This window comes from Falco cherrug, chromosome 9, assembly GCF_023634085.1.
Source record: "Falco cherrug isolate bFalChe1 chromosome 9, bFalChe1.pri, whole genome shotgun sequence".
Taxonomy (NCBI): Eukaryota; Metazoa; Chordata; class Aves; order Falconiformes; family Falconidae; genus Falco; species Falco cherrug.
In genome coordinates, this window is record NC_073705.1 from 11,892,923 (window position 1) to 11,906,618 (window position 13,696).

Here is a 13,696-nt window from a genome sequence, read left to right on the forward strand (position 1 = left end):
CAGGGCTGACTGGCACAAATCAGTGACAAAGGCTGCTAGGAAAGCTGCCGTGCGGGGCTCTTTCCTCCTGTTTTCTGCGTAATTTAATAACAGCCTGGGCTGGAAGGGAGCCAGGCGGCACAGTGGAGTGAGACAGTCTCCGTTTGGCTTATTAACATCTTTCTTCATCCCAATGAGCTCTTCCCGAGGAGAAAAAAAAAAAACACAACAAAACAACAAAAAACCCACTTCTCTCCCATGGGCCAGCATGGTCTCCTTGGCTGCGTGCCGGCGAGCACCAGCTGGCCCCAAGCTCACCAGTGGGTCGTGCAGCTCTGGCCCCTCTCCCACCAGCCTTTGGGGAGGGATAGTCAAGAACTACCTAAATAAAGCAAATGCTAATAGGTTAAAAGGGCTTAAATGGGTTATTTTGCTTTGCTTTCTATTTTGATGGTGTTTTCTTGGTGAAAACAAGGATGCAGCAGCCCTGAGCTGCTCCAGTGTACTCAGACCTCCCCTCATTACAAGGGACCTGGGGAAAAGAAATAATAACTCCAGCAACTAGGAGGGAGGATTTGCAGTATCAGCTAAAAATCACAGTGAAACAAGCTTTATTTTAATCTTTCGACCAAATTCATGCAAGTTAAGTAGACAGCAGGTATACAGTACTCAAAGATCTATTCCTGCAATGTCAAGCAAAACATTGATGTTCATGACATCAATCCACGGGCATTAGCTATGTGGGGATCTCTGGTCTGCCTGGTCCAGCAGATATAACCTTTGTACAGGAGGCGATGTTTGGTGGTTGTATTCTCCAGCTATTTCTGGAAGTGAATGCAGTAATCCTCAACTCGGATATGACTGTTTCCAGCGTAAACAAATCCAGGCCAGCTTTGGACCATAGATGTAGTGTCTGGAAATAGCATTATGGAGAATATTTGACTGTTTCCAGGGGGTTTTTTGTTGTTGTTCTTTGGTTTGTTTGCAGTCTAACTCAATTTTTTTTTTATACTTTTTGCAACCTCAGTGTCTTTCCCCTATCATTTCAGCATCTCTTGCTTCAGAAGTTGAGGAACAGCCAACCTACTTCACTGTAACTAGTTTCCATTTAGGAGATGACATTCTTCCAAGTTGTCATAAAGCCTAAGTATGTATTCTATATACAGCAACCAGCACTGAGAGCATGTGTTATCTTTGGCACAGGTAGTCATGCATTAGAGCCACTGCAACTACAATCCATGTCCATCCTCTGCTGGAAACTTTTTTCTTAAACCTGTTTACACATACAGCATCAGACTTCAGAGTCTGGGTGACCTTTCATCGCTTAGATGATATTTCTCGGAGTATGTAGGACAGTTGGATTCTGTGGACTTGATTTCACGCTGTACTGGCAGCCTCCCAGTGCTGACGTGGGATTGTTGGGAGTGATGGTATATTGTCTTTTGACAGCATAGACTCCCTCGAGGACGTGCAGGGACAGACTCATCAGTATGACTATAAACATCTCTGATGCAGATGTCTCCAGCGGAGCTATGCATCCAGGCTCCTTTTAAAGACAGTGGAGAGGAAACCAGCGCTGTGCTGTAAATTCTAAGTATAAGGTGAAATAGAAGTGATTGGAGGAGAAATCTGCCTTCAGCTGGAGGTTGTTTGTGGACCTGGAGTGAGATAATGCCCCCCGTGCCTGGGTGTGATGGCTCTTAAAAACCACAAGTGCTTACAGCCATGGACTCTGAAGGTGCTTTTGCTCCAAGACTGGATGTTGCTGGACCTGGCTGAGTCCGCCTGGGGAAGATATTAAATAAAATATTTAAATAATAATATTAATAAAAATTAAAATAATAAAATATTAAAATAATTTAATATTGCAGGAAAAGAAGAGTATATTTGTTTCTGGCTGGTGCGGAGCTGTGGAGATATGTGGGACATTGGACTCCTTGCCTGGCCACACTGCACAGGGCAGCCTGGGGGATCACCACAGCTGCTTCTCTGTGCAGACCCATCATCAGCCCCGGACACACAAAGAAACTTATTGCAAGACCCATGTACCAGCAAATGGGTAAAGCATCTGCAAGGCAGCTCATCACACACAACAGCTAGCGGCACAGCTGTGCATGCTCCTTCTGTCCCCTTGTTGCCAGTAGCTTCTCACTTAAAAGTCGTTGGGATGAAATCTTCCAAGCAGGAACAGTTCAGATAAACACACACGCTCCTGGAAGGCAGCAATGGTGGAGGTGAATCACAGTTGCCACTTCAAAACACCCAGCCCTGAAGATCAAGGCAGACCATCAAGACTACCATCAGCCACCAAGATGAGTCCTCAGAAGATACTCAGCCCCCCTTCACTTACCAAAGCTTTACTCATCACTTTGGAAGAAACCCCCACAGTACAGATGCCTGAGCCAGAAGACACTGGAAATCAGATCTGTGGGCCACATTTGAAATACACAAGTAGTTTTTTCCACCACCCCTCTTCCCCTAAAAAACAACTTTCCAAAAAGTCTCCTACAAACCTCTATGTTTGTTCGAATCTGCTTTCACTAATGAATAAACCTGCAGGGAATGAAACTGCGGAAAAGGGAAGATGTTAATTCGGTGCGCATCCTCCCAGCCCAGCGTTACAGCAGCGGATATGTGTATTTTTGTCCTGCTTCCTCTTGAGATATTTTTAGCTGCTCAAGTGACTTGTGGCAGTTCCGTGAGGCCGCAGTGATTCATACAGTTTGGGAGAAAGGCTGCAGAGACTGTGCTGGAGTGTTCTTTCAGAAAGGGGAGTCATCCCAATAAAATCAAGAGCTGATCTCAAAGGCGTAAGGACTTTGAAAAATGGAGCAGTATTTCCAGAATGAGGTTTTTGGCTCTGGCTAAATTGGGGCTGTTGAATTTTCTGATTATTATATCATAGAGGGGAGGGATCTATTTTTTCTGAAGCTGGTGAAAGTGATTAATATCGCAGGCTGGGTACAGGCAGTGTGCAGTGCCAGACTACACCATGGAAATTCCCGCTCTCCTCAGTCATCAGCATCTTTTAACCCTGCCCTGGGCACCATCTGTCATTGCTGTCCTGCCTTCCTGCCCTGTGGCGCCTTCTCCATCACAGCATATCAGTCCTCCTTCTCCAGACCCCCAACCCAGGTATCTCTGACATGTCAGTTCCTATGATGGACTTCCAGAGGCTTTTTCAAGTTCTCCTTTGCAGAGAAGTTGCCTTTTCTAGCATTTGTGAAGTTCAGCAACTGAAGGGAACAGGACAGCTCTCCTGATCGTCCAGATCTGGTTGCCCCTTCCCATAGGCACCCCCTAAGCTTCTGTTCAAGAACTGCTTCCCTCTAGACAGACAAAAAACAGAGACATTAATCCACGGGGAGATGAGATGAGGTTGATTCAGAAGAAAGGTCCTTTTCCTAGTCCTTCGCATTCCTTTACTCCGGAAAGGGGCGCACCCCAGATGGCCTGCCCCTGACCCCCTCTGCAGTGAGCTGAATGTGGGTTTGGAAGAGTATTTGGATGTTTTTCTGCTACCTGGAAGAGCGTTAGGAGAGAAGGTTGCCTCTCTAGCATGTCTGGGTAAGGGCAGTAGTTGGCAGCCCTGTTCAGCAACTCATTTCCAGAGAGCAACCTGTGGGACAACGAAGAATGGAAATGATCAGAGAGGGCAGAAGCAGCACGAGCAGCAACCAGAAGAACATGCCTTGGTCACCAGTCCTGGAAGAGCAGAGTCAGAAGCGCTGCTGACAACCCCTGTGAGATGTACGAGCACCGTGACAAGAGGGAAGGAATTAGGAGCCTCCTGGCAGGAAGGATCTACAGAAAGTACAAAAGATCTTGAGGCAGAGAGAGCAAGGGAAGACAACCCTTGGCCAATGCTCCCTGTCTGGCAGGAGGCTCTGAGAGTCACATCTTTGGGAAGCTCCTTGGGCTGAAGCAGAAGCCAGGCTTCCAGCCTCAGTTCTCAATTTCCCTGGTTATGTGGATTCTGCTGGACTCCAAACATCCCTCAGCAGCAGCGTTTTGTGGCCAGATAATGCCTGGCTGCTCTTGTATGTACATTCTTAGAGATTGTAAGTGACCTGACTCTACAGGGCAGTTCTTGATCAATGGGTCCTTCACGAGGTATTTTTGCAATGGAGAGGAGCCAGTGAGATCATGTGCTTGAAAGTCAATTACCATCTTTTGCCGTCACAGGCTTGGACACGACAGTCAGGCTCCAGAAGTTATTTACAGCAAACCAGCCAAGCCCCTTGGCAAAGCAGCTGGTGAACACCACCGCCCAAGGCAAGCACGGAGTCCAGGATCTTTCTCCCCATGACCAGAACTGCCACAAAAACAGCTTCTTCAAGCCCTGTCTTGCCTAGAACTCAGCCTTAATCTACCCTTGCAGAGAAGAGGAAAGGCTACAGTGTCCACACTTGCTTGGTCTGCTCCATGGTGAACATAGTAGCAATGGCTCCTGCTGCCAGCCTACGCTGTTGAATTGTCACATCTTGGCCCCAAATGGGTGGGAAGGATGCTGAAAGCATGAGGAGATAGTCCTGACCTCTGCAGCCAGAAGAAAAGGCTGCTCCTTACAACAGGAACAGAAATAAAACACTCCTCCAGGATTGGTACCTGACAAACATGGTTGGCATCCAGGAGCAGCAGGCAACTGCTTTATATCTTTACTGCAGAGGTTTCCTTCACATGGAAAAACTTCATTTTTCAGGTTGTACCCTAGCAAAGCAACGGACAGCCAAGGTGATGACAACATTGATTAAACCCTGAGGACATGCCAAGCTCCACAGAGGAGGTACATGGTGTTTTGCCAAGTGTTAGAGATGCACCATGCCTTGTGAGTGCAGCTAAGCCAGCCTGGGCTGAGGAGTCTGACCACCGCTAGCAGAAATGGCTGCAGGACTGGAGAGTCACCCAGCCCCCGACCCGAGACCCTCCCTGAGGTTCAGACAGAGCCCCAGAATGAGAAAGGGAGCACATGGGAAAACAGGTTTCAGGATAAAACCTCACCGCAGAGCAGTCAGGTTGTTCTGGGAGAAAGTTTCCCACCAGAGAGTGTGCTCACACTGGAAGCAAAGCTTTTCTTAGGAGCAGGGCAAGATTAAATGACTGATTCCTAATTTATCATTTGTGGCAGGGCAGTTTCATTTTGAGTTTATAGGCTATGCATTTCAGTGTTTTAAATTAATGGTTTAATAATAATGTCCTAATTCAACAGTAACACATACTATTAAATGTGATGCTTTGGGTATGTGCTAAATAGATTTGTGATTACATTAATATTTATGTTCTGATGTTAACAGAAAGAAACAACTCAGGGTTACCGAGTGGAAATCTCTTATTGTATCTGGTCTGGGGTAAATGCCAACATTCTGAGTTGTTGTTCAGGTTTAGAACCCCACTCGGTCACAGACTAGAAGAGTCCAGCTGGAAGGGACCTACACAGACACCTAGTCCAACTGCCTGACCACCTCAGGGCTGACCAAAAATTAGAATATATTATTAAGGCCGTTATCCAAACGCCTCTTAAACACAGACAGGCAGGGGGCATTGGGCACCTCCCCGAGGACCCTGTTCCAGTGTTTGACCACCCTCCCAGTAAATAACTGTTTTCTTGTGTCAAGTATGAACCTCCTTTGATGCAGCTTTTCTCCAAACCAGACAAACGCAGCATCCTCATCCGCTCCACGCGGGACATGCCTTCCAGCCCCTTCACCAGCTTTGTTGCCATCCTCTGGGCATGTTCAAGGACCCAAACATCCTTTTTGCTTTATCTTAGCTCTCGAATCCAGCTCTGAGGTTAGAAAGCACCCAGCAGAAAGCACCCAGCCCCCACCCAGCCTGTTCAGCACATCAGCAGAAGCACCCCAGCCAGCCTAGCATCCTGCACTCGGGCACAAAAGGTGCTCGTCTCCGAGACACTTGTCTTTTCCTCTACAACTTGCTGCCCAAAATTTTTGAGGAGATAAACCCCCAGAGGCCAGGGATTGAATTTGGAGGCTGGGCACGTTACTGCCACTCTGACGCAACCGTTCTTGGCACTATACGGTAATAACAAGTTGTTTGAGCTTTATCAGTAGCTGCTAGACACATTCTGGACCAGCCGCCGGGGAGGAAATAAGACAGAAGTGCCTGTCTCTGTCTAGAAAGCAGAAGCAGGGGCTCTATACGAGGGGAATCATGATTTGCGATGATATGAAGTTTAGGAAAAGCAACGTACTGCTGTTGAAATACATAAACATTTAGAAGCTGTGTATCAAACCAGCCACAGAACTATACTTACTCATTTTCAAAAGAAAAAGATTCCTGCATCAAAAGCAGTAATAAGTCAGAGTCATGGCAGGAAATATGCTGTGGGTTGTTAGTTAGCATCATGAAAAGCGGTGTAATTATACAAAAATTACAAGTAGTTTCACTGAGATTGATTACTTACATCAAGAGGAAGTGATTTCATAATTCTTCTCCTAGATGTTTCCCAGATTTCGTGGCATCAGGGTTTTTCATTTAGTTTTAACTGCCAGAGCAACAGTAAGCGGAGACATACGAAGGGGGGTTTCTCCATGCATTAAAGCTACATGTTTGGAAACTCAGCTCTGAGCATGGTTGAGCGAGCTGCACGTTCGGGGCTGAGCAAACCTGGATCCAAAACATCCTGACACCGAAAGCAGGTCTATACAACAGCCTTACAGCTTGGGACTGCCATACAAACTAACCATCCACACGGCAAATGGATGGGAAGTGGCACCCCTGGGCATACCAGCTGCTGTGTGGTAAGAGACACACAGTTTTTAACCCCAAATCCTTTACCAAACCTCTAGCCCAGCACAGGGATTCAGCAAAATCCCCTCCAACGGCCTGCTGCAGCGCTGCTGGGGTGTTTTCATCTGCCATATTGCACCCAGAAAGCTGAATGAAAAAGTACTGGGCGCCGTTATGATACTCACAATTGGTGCCTTATGATTGATTATGTTCATGCTCCTTTCTGGGGATAATAACGTTAGTGTTTTATGGATATTAAAGTATCTGGTGGAATCCTTGGTGTTTGTGACTTTACTTGCATTATGCCTCCATTTTTAAGTGGAGAAGGCAGCCCCAGTGTGAGGACGAGTTGTTGCACGGCCATCTCAGCTTGATCTCCCATCAGAGGTGCTGTCTTTTGGGTTGTGAGGGCAGAGAAAGACTTGCCCTCATGATGCATGGTATCCACAAAGAAAACATGAACAGGCAGAAGCCTATCACTGCTAAAATTTCCTCCTTGCTCACAAAAGAAAGGTAATGGATCGGTGCAAACTATTGGAAAGGTTGCACTTTATCTCTTTCCCTGCGCCCGTGCTGGAGTGGCACAAAACATTTAAAATCAGGATCCTGCCAAGGCCTGGCTGTCGTTGCATGGCATGTATCCCATGCTCCTGGGACATCTCTCCAGGCTCACTGTTTCCAGTCCCGATGGGACAGCACTTGAGGAAACAGGGCTGTGGGAATTTGGCTGGATATTTCTCACATCCTCCTCTCTGATGCTATTTCCACCCAGCCCTATTGCTGCGGCGCTGAGAAATCCCCGGGCTCTCCAGAGCTGAGAAGGTCACTGGGCATCACATGCCTCTGCATTGCATAAGATGCTCAGCTGGAAGCAGTGACACGAGAGCGAGAGGCCCTGGCTGTGCCACAGACACTGCCCCTCTCCATCCTCACCCTCCTCTGCGCCTCCCGTCCCGTAGTGCTGCACCCCAGCAGTCATGCATGGCTCAGCTCCGATGTGACCAGCTTCCCCTCAGTGCCAAGACCTCCACCTCCTCTAGAAAGTGCTGGCTTTTGTTTCTCCTCATTCCTCCACCCCTGGGCAGCCCCTGGGAACGGTCCCAGTGCCAAACAGGGTGAGCAAAGGCAGCAATGTGCTCTGTGCTCCGCAACGATGACTCACGGGGGTGCTGGTGGCCATCTCAGGCCAACCTGCCTTGTCCCTGGCACCCACCGGCTCACACCTGAGCTAAAATGCTTCCAAAAGGCTTTCACCGAGGGAATCCAAGGTCCTGAGCAAGACCAAAACACGCTGCTCTCCTGCCCTTGCAATGCAGCTCAGTGGCTGCTCATCGAGGAGCTCTCCTACCCCAGCACCCTCCCTGCTCAGCACCAACGTCTGGGCTGCCAAAGCAGAGGCTGGGCACTGTTTGTGCCTCTCACAATAGACCATGCTGGCCTGCCAGGGCTGCAGGAGAGGCCCAGTCCCTGATTTTAGGGATTGCTGTGCCCGGAGGGATGGAATGACTCACCGTCTGGCAGCCAGCTGGGAAGTTACCATTAGCATAAGCCAGATTTATGGTGCAAGCAAGTATCTACACTCGAGAGTCAAACAGGAGCAACACATTCACAAATGGTATAAAAAAAGAAATGAAAGAAAACCAGGCTTGGTGCTACCGAGATGAACCCAAGGCTTCTCTCATTCTCCACCATCTTCTGGCCATGCTGTGCCTGAGCACGTGGCCGAGTCTCCCATGCAGGCTTCCTGCTCTAAAGCTCACAGTCACGGAGCAGGACGCAGGACCAAGGCTGCTCCCCTGCCTTTATATAAACTCCCTTCTCCGAGATGAATCTGAACAAAGACCCAGGAACCACCTACCCCCTTCCCCAAGGGATACCTTGTTTCCTTGACTAATTAGGAGGTGTTTCTAGCACTGCTCCCTACACACAACTGGCTATCAACTGCCCTCGTGCTTCACTAGACTTATCAACAAGCGGATTGGAAATGTCCCTCTGCACCTGAGAGACCACGTTGACACTCCACCTCAGACCCTTTCCCACTTTGCCCAGCCACCTTTCACAGAACACCTCTAACTCAGCCTCCGCGTTCTGTGCACTCTTGCAAATGGGACTAATCCAGAGGGCTCCTGCGGTGCTGCCCTGAGACCAGCCGTGATGGCAATCACCTCCTCCCTGGAGACACCGGGGTGAGATCTCTGACCTTTCAGCTGACCTTGGAGGGATGCTGTGAAACCACCTGGTGCGTCACTCTGCAGAGAAATGATGCTTTGCCATCACATGCAGTGGGGCTCCCAGAGAGACCAGCATCCCCAGTCACGGCCAGAAGACCCATTAACCCTCTGGGCGTCTGAGGGACCAGGAATGCAGTGTTAATGGCTCCAGCCTCCTTTCCAATCCAAAGACAGCATCCATCACTGGCCCCCCTCTGCAAGAAATTCCTGAGGCTGTGCACATGCTGAGTGAAGAAATATTTCCTCTCCTTTGTTGTAAGTTTATTGCCCATTCATTCCAGAGAACCCTTCCTCTCCTGTCAGAGGCAGGAGGAGCTGGAGGGACCAAGCAACCTCGCTGATACCCACCCTACAGACTCTGACCTACCATGATTAAAACCTCTCCAGCTTTCACTGATGTCAAACCATGGACTCCCCATATGGAGAACATCCAGACCAGTAACCTGGGGTGGGAGTCAGGTGCTCAAACATGGGCATTCAGTGCTGTCTCAGACACGTTAGGGTAGTTAAAGCACCCATGACCCAGCCCAGGGCTCCTGCAGATCTGACCTGGAGGTGGAAGTCAGGTAGGACAAACCAGGTCATCTCTGAAGCCGCTAGATGCCAGCATTTATGTGCATGAACCCTGGCCTGGATACAGCCCCCCAGATGGTCATACCCAAGGACAGTACCTAAATGCTGTAGGGTGGTCACCTGGAGCTGTAGCACCGAGGTCCTTGTAGCAGGCACGCCTGAGGTGCTGCATGGCAAGAGTTACTGAGGCATCACTATGCAAGAGCTCAGCCCCTACCTCCTCTGGTCCCTCCTGGCCTAGAAATCCTCAAGCCTGGTAGCTACGGGAGGAGCAGATGATGGATCATTTGGCTCCCAGGCATGACCTTGTCCTATAAGGGTGTTCATCTCACACACGGCCAGCGATGCCTGAGCTATTAGCCTTAACTGCGGGGTGTTGGATCTCCAGTAGCTTATCATCACCCCAGGTCTCACCCTGGGCATGGATGGACAGGACATTTTCCTTTCTGCAGAGATGGCCTCTTGCCAGGGTCTCAGAGGAAGGGGTGCGTTACTCTGCTCCCGAAGGACGGAGCATTGGTATGTTTTCCTATCCCACTCTTACTTCCCACCTGGTATTTTGCATTACACTGCCCAGCTTCCTCCTCAGCCAGGGGTGAAGGTCAGCCAGCACAATGGGAGCCGAGAGAGAAGGAACAGAAACCACCACAGGGAGAAAGTTTGGTACGACGGTGCGTTCAAGCACAAATACCCCCAGCTGAAAGGAAAGCACAGGCAATACAGGTTGTCCTCATCCTCGTGGCCATGGGTCATCTTACCAAAGCCAGGAGGTAGTCCTGTACAGCCTGGTCATCAGGAATGACCCAGGAACCTCTCAGCAGGGGCTCAGCCAGCCAAAACAGAGCTCAGCGTGGGGAAAAGTCAGGATTCCCCCAGCACCCTGAGAGGCTTCAGACAGGAGATACTAGAGCTGGGACCAGGAGAAAAGACTGTCCTAGAGAAGCACAGGAGCACCCAAGCCACCACACAAACTCTCTGATAAGAAACATCTGCTCTTGCAGGGTTGCATGGCCATGAGACTCGTGCCATGGGGCCGTGGTCTCCCAGCCCCTTGGACTCAGCCCCCCTGTACCACCAGCCACGTTTCCGAAAGCCATTGCCCCATTCATTACCCCTTTGGGAGAAAATAAAGAAAAACCTCCCTTCCCTCTAGAGCTAACTTAGCAGCTTTGAGCCTGGCGGGTTTATTTTTGTGGATTGTACTGGGAGGGTCAGATTTGGGTTGAGCTGGAACTTGAACAACGGCGTGATGGTGCTGGGAACCTGCTGAGCCGGTACAGCACAATGACAGGATCTCTTTGTCTGCTGGAGCATTGCTCGAATCAAAGGATGTTTACCCAGCTTGTGGGGGATCACTTGATTGGAAATTACATCTCCAGAGCTCCAGTCATGCTTGTCTGCCTGCCAGCTCTCCCCACCTCCTCCAGAGCCCTAACCACATCTAAGACTCCCAGAATAGTGCAGCACTAAGCAGATGCAAACAGATAACAATCCGGGCCTTACTTGAATCCTCTGTTGCTCTCTCCTGCTCCTCCAGCCACTGTGGCAGACCCCAGCTTTCACCGGAGATGTCACACAGGTGTCATGTGGAAGGTCGCCACCACTGGAAGAGCTGTCACTCACTCAAACAGCTCGTGGCAGAAGCAGCTTTACCAACACGTGGAAGATGCCTGGAGAGGTTGGACGACACAGATGGGGACTATCCTGAGCGGTGATTCTGCACTGCCCTGGGTCCCATCAGAAAAGATGCTAAGCCTATGTCAAGTCAGACAACTTGGCCATGATCACCTGCAGCCCCAAAACCCCACTGTGCCATTTCTGACGCGTAAATACAAGTAAAACCTGTTTTTATCAACCTGTCTGGCTGCCTTTCTTACTCCAAGATGCACCCTTTCCCAGGAAACGCGGCCATCTCTGGGCACTGCCACTGAACTGAGATCACAAGGAAGAGGCTGGAGGCTGCAGTGTGGTTCCTGCTGCAGAAGATTGCACAACCTTCTGGCTGCAGTGGTTGGAAAGCTGCATGCAGCAGGGTGAATTGAGCTGCATATCAGACAGACAGTTAATGCACCTACAGAGATGACCGTGCTTTGCACTTTTTCAGCCCCTTTCAGCTGCAGAGCTCAGAGCACTTGAAAATGTTTATAAAGAAGGCTGCCACATATCTCCAGAGGAGACATTCTTCCTCTTTTAACACTGGCCAACTGCACAGGAAAGGGTCGAACAACCCAGCAGAGATCTGGGTTTGATACTGGCATAGTACACCCCATCCCCTGCTGCTCTGGCTCCTGAGGCAAAGAGCCAATGCCCCGTGACATCTTGATGCCAGCCTCAGGAGTGACAGAAAAGGGCATCCCCCGAGTACTCTAACAAGGACCACGCAGCCTGGTTCCAGAACTGGTGCTCCTCACCATTTAACACATTTATCAGATGTCCTCATCTTGCGTTTCCTTCTTGAGCCATTCCCAGTGAGCCAGCCTCCCTTGTGGAGCCCAGAAAAGAAAACCACAGGGTATCCTACAATCTCCAGATAACCAAGGCAAGCAAGCACAGCCATGCTGTGATTTTGCCTGCCCTGAGTAGGGCTGCTCTCTTGCTTTCCAGAATCCAGGCTGCTTCGACAGAAGTGCCAGAAAATAATTTTTAGCTGCCCCAGTGTTTAAGGGCATGACAAATGTGGGAGCTGAACACCCCGATATGGGAGCCACAGCAGCCACCCAGCCTCCTTTGGCTCCTCTTGCTGCAAAGCCTAAATCTCCAGCATGAGACAGTGCAACCCTGCCTGGAAGAAGGGCTTCGGGAAGCAATGGGTCTGCCCTCGAAGCCCTTTTGGGAGACACGGGAGCTGCTTCTGCTCCCCTGTGCCAGCCCACAGGGCTCTAACCAGTGCGTGCATATTGGTCTGAAACCACAGATCAAGCCCCAGGCAGTGGCAAGCTGCAGAGAGCCAGCCTGGCCCCCACCCCCACAGTCACGCTGTCACCTTGTGGCTGCACCTCCCACACCTTGTGAAGGTCCCCAACACGGTGTGCAGTCACCAGAGGGCATCCCCAGCTCCCTCTGCCAGCGTCAGTGCCACCATGCCCTGCACTCAGTGCTGCAGAGCTCTGCTCAGGGAATCAGCAGCAGGAAAGGAAGAGCCCAAGGGACTGCACATTCCAGCCCTCCAGCACAGACATGGTGGGACCCTTGGGTCAGAGGGACCAAAACAGCCCTGCCAGGTCCCCAGTCAGGTCCAGAGTGCCTGTGCTTCCTCCAGCACTTGTGGGACAGCAGAAGGGGCTGTTTGTGCTCAGCAGCCTCCAAAAAAGCACCATCCCCTCACTGCTGGGAGGTTTGGGACTTGGGCCCCTCCTGCATTTTGGGTCCTTCTGCCTCCCACCACAGGTTGCTGCAAGACATCCATCCCAAGGGCCAAGTGTCTCGACACAAGGGCAGCGAGTGAGGTCCGGCCATGCCAGGACAGAGATGCAGGGGTCAGAGGCAAGCTCTGGTTGACACCATGGGCAGGTCAGTCGTTCCCAGTCTGTGGAATGCACTGGGGAGACTGGGTCTGTGAGCATAGCGCAAGGTTCCCAGGGGTTCTCCAAGCCAACAGCCATCCCTGAAGGAAGCATGGGATGGCTGACACCCCCAGCACAGGGAGATCCCTGCAGACCCACACGGCCATCAGCAGCGGCGCCGGTGGCCCCAGCCTCCAGCCCACACTAGACCAGTGTGGGGAGGAGACCTAGAGGGACTGTACACCCCCCAAACCCCTCAGAGCAGCAAACCAGGTCATGTAGGGTGGGTGGGCTCCAACCTGCAGGCATCCACGGCTCTGCTCTCTCCCAGCTGGCCAGGAAGGCAGCACCGGCGGGTCGGAACAGACCCCGGGACAGGGAGGAAACTCAGCCCCCCGTCCCGGCAGCCTTTCCTGCCCTTATCCCAGAATAGCTCTGTTGTTCTGCAGCCCCTTGTCTGCTTCGTCAACTGAGCTCCCATTAGCTCCTTTTCTGCAGCCTCGTTAGTGCGGGGGATAAATGGAGTGATTGTTTCCCCTTCGCCTTGAATGAAGGGGTATTTTGTTTATTAAAAAGTCATGCTGTTAATAAGGATCTTCTCAGAGCCAAAAATAACTGAGGCCACGATTGTTTTCTCCCTGCTTCCTTATCTGTGCCGGA

General features: G+C 50.6%; 1 long non-coding RNA gene across 1 annotated transcript; it reads right to left on the bottom strand.

Annotated features, from left to right (window-relative positions):
* Nucleotides 1-573: 573 nt before the first annotated feature.
* LOC129736802 (uncharacterized) lies at nt 574-3,399 on the bottom strand. The gene is made up of 3 exons (XR_008733877.1): nt 2,330-3,399; nt 2,029-2,191; nt 574-1,764 (listed from the first exon to the last, which is right to left on the bottom strand). It is a non-coding gene; the product is annotated as an uncharacterized LOC129736802 (long non-coding RNA).
* Between the last annotated feature and the right edge of the window lie 10,297 nt (nt 3,400-13,696).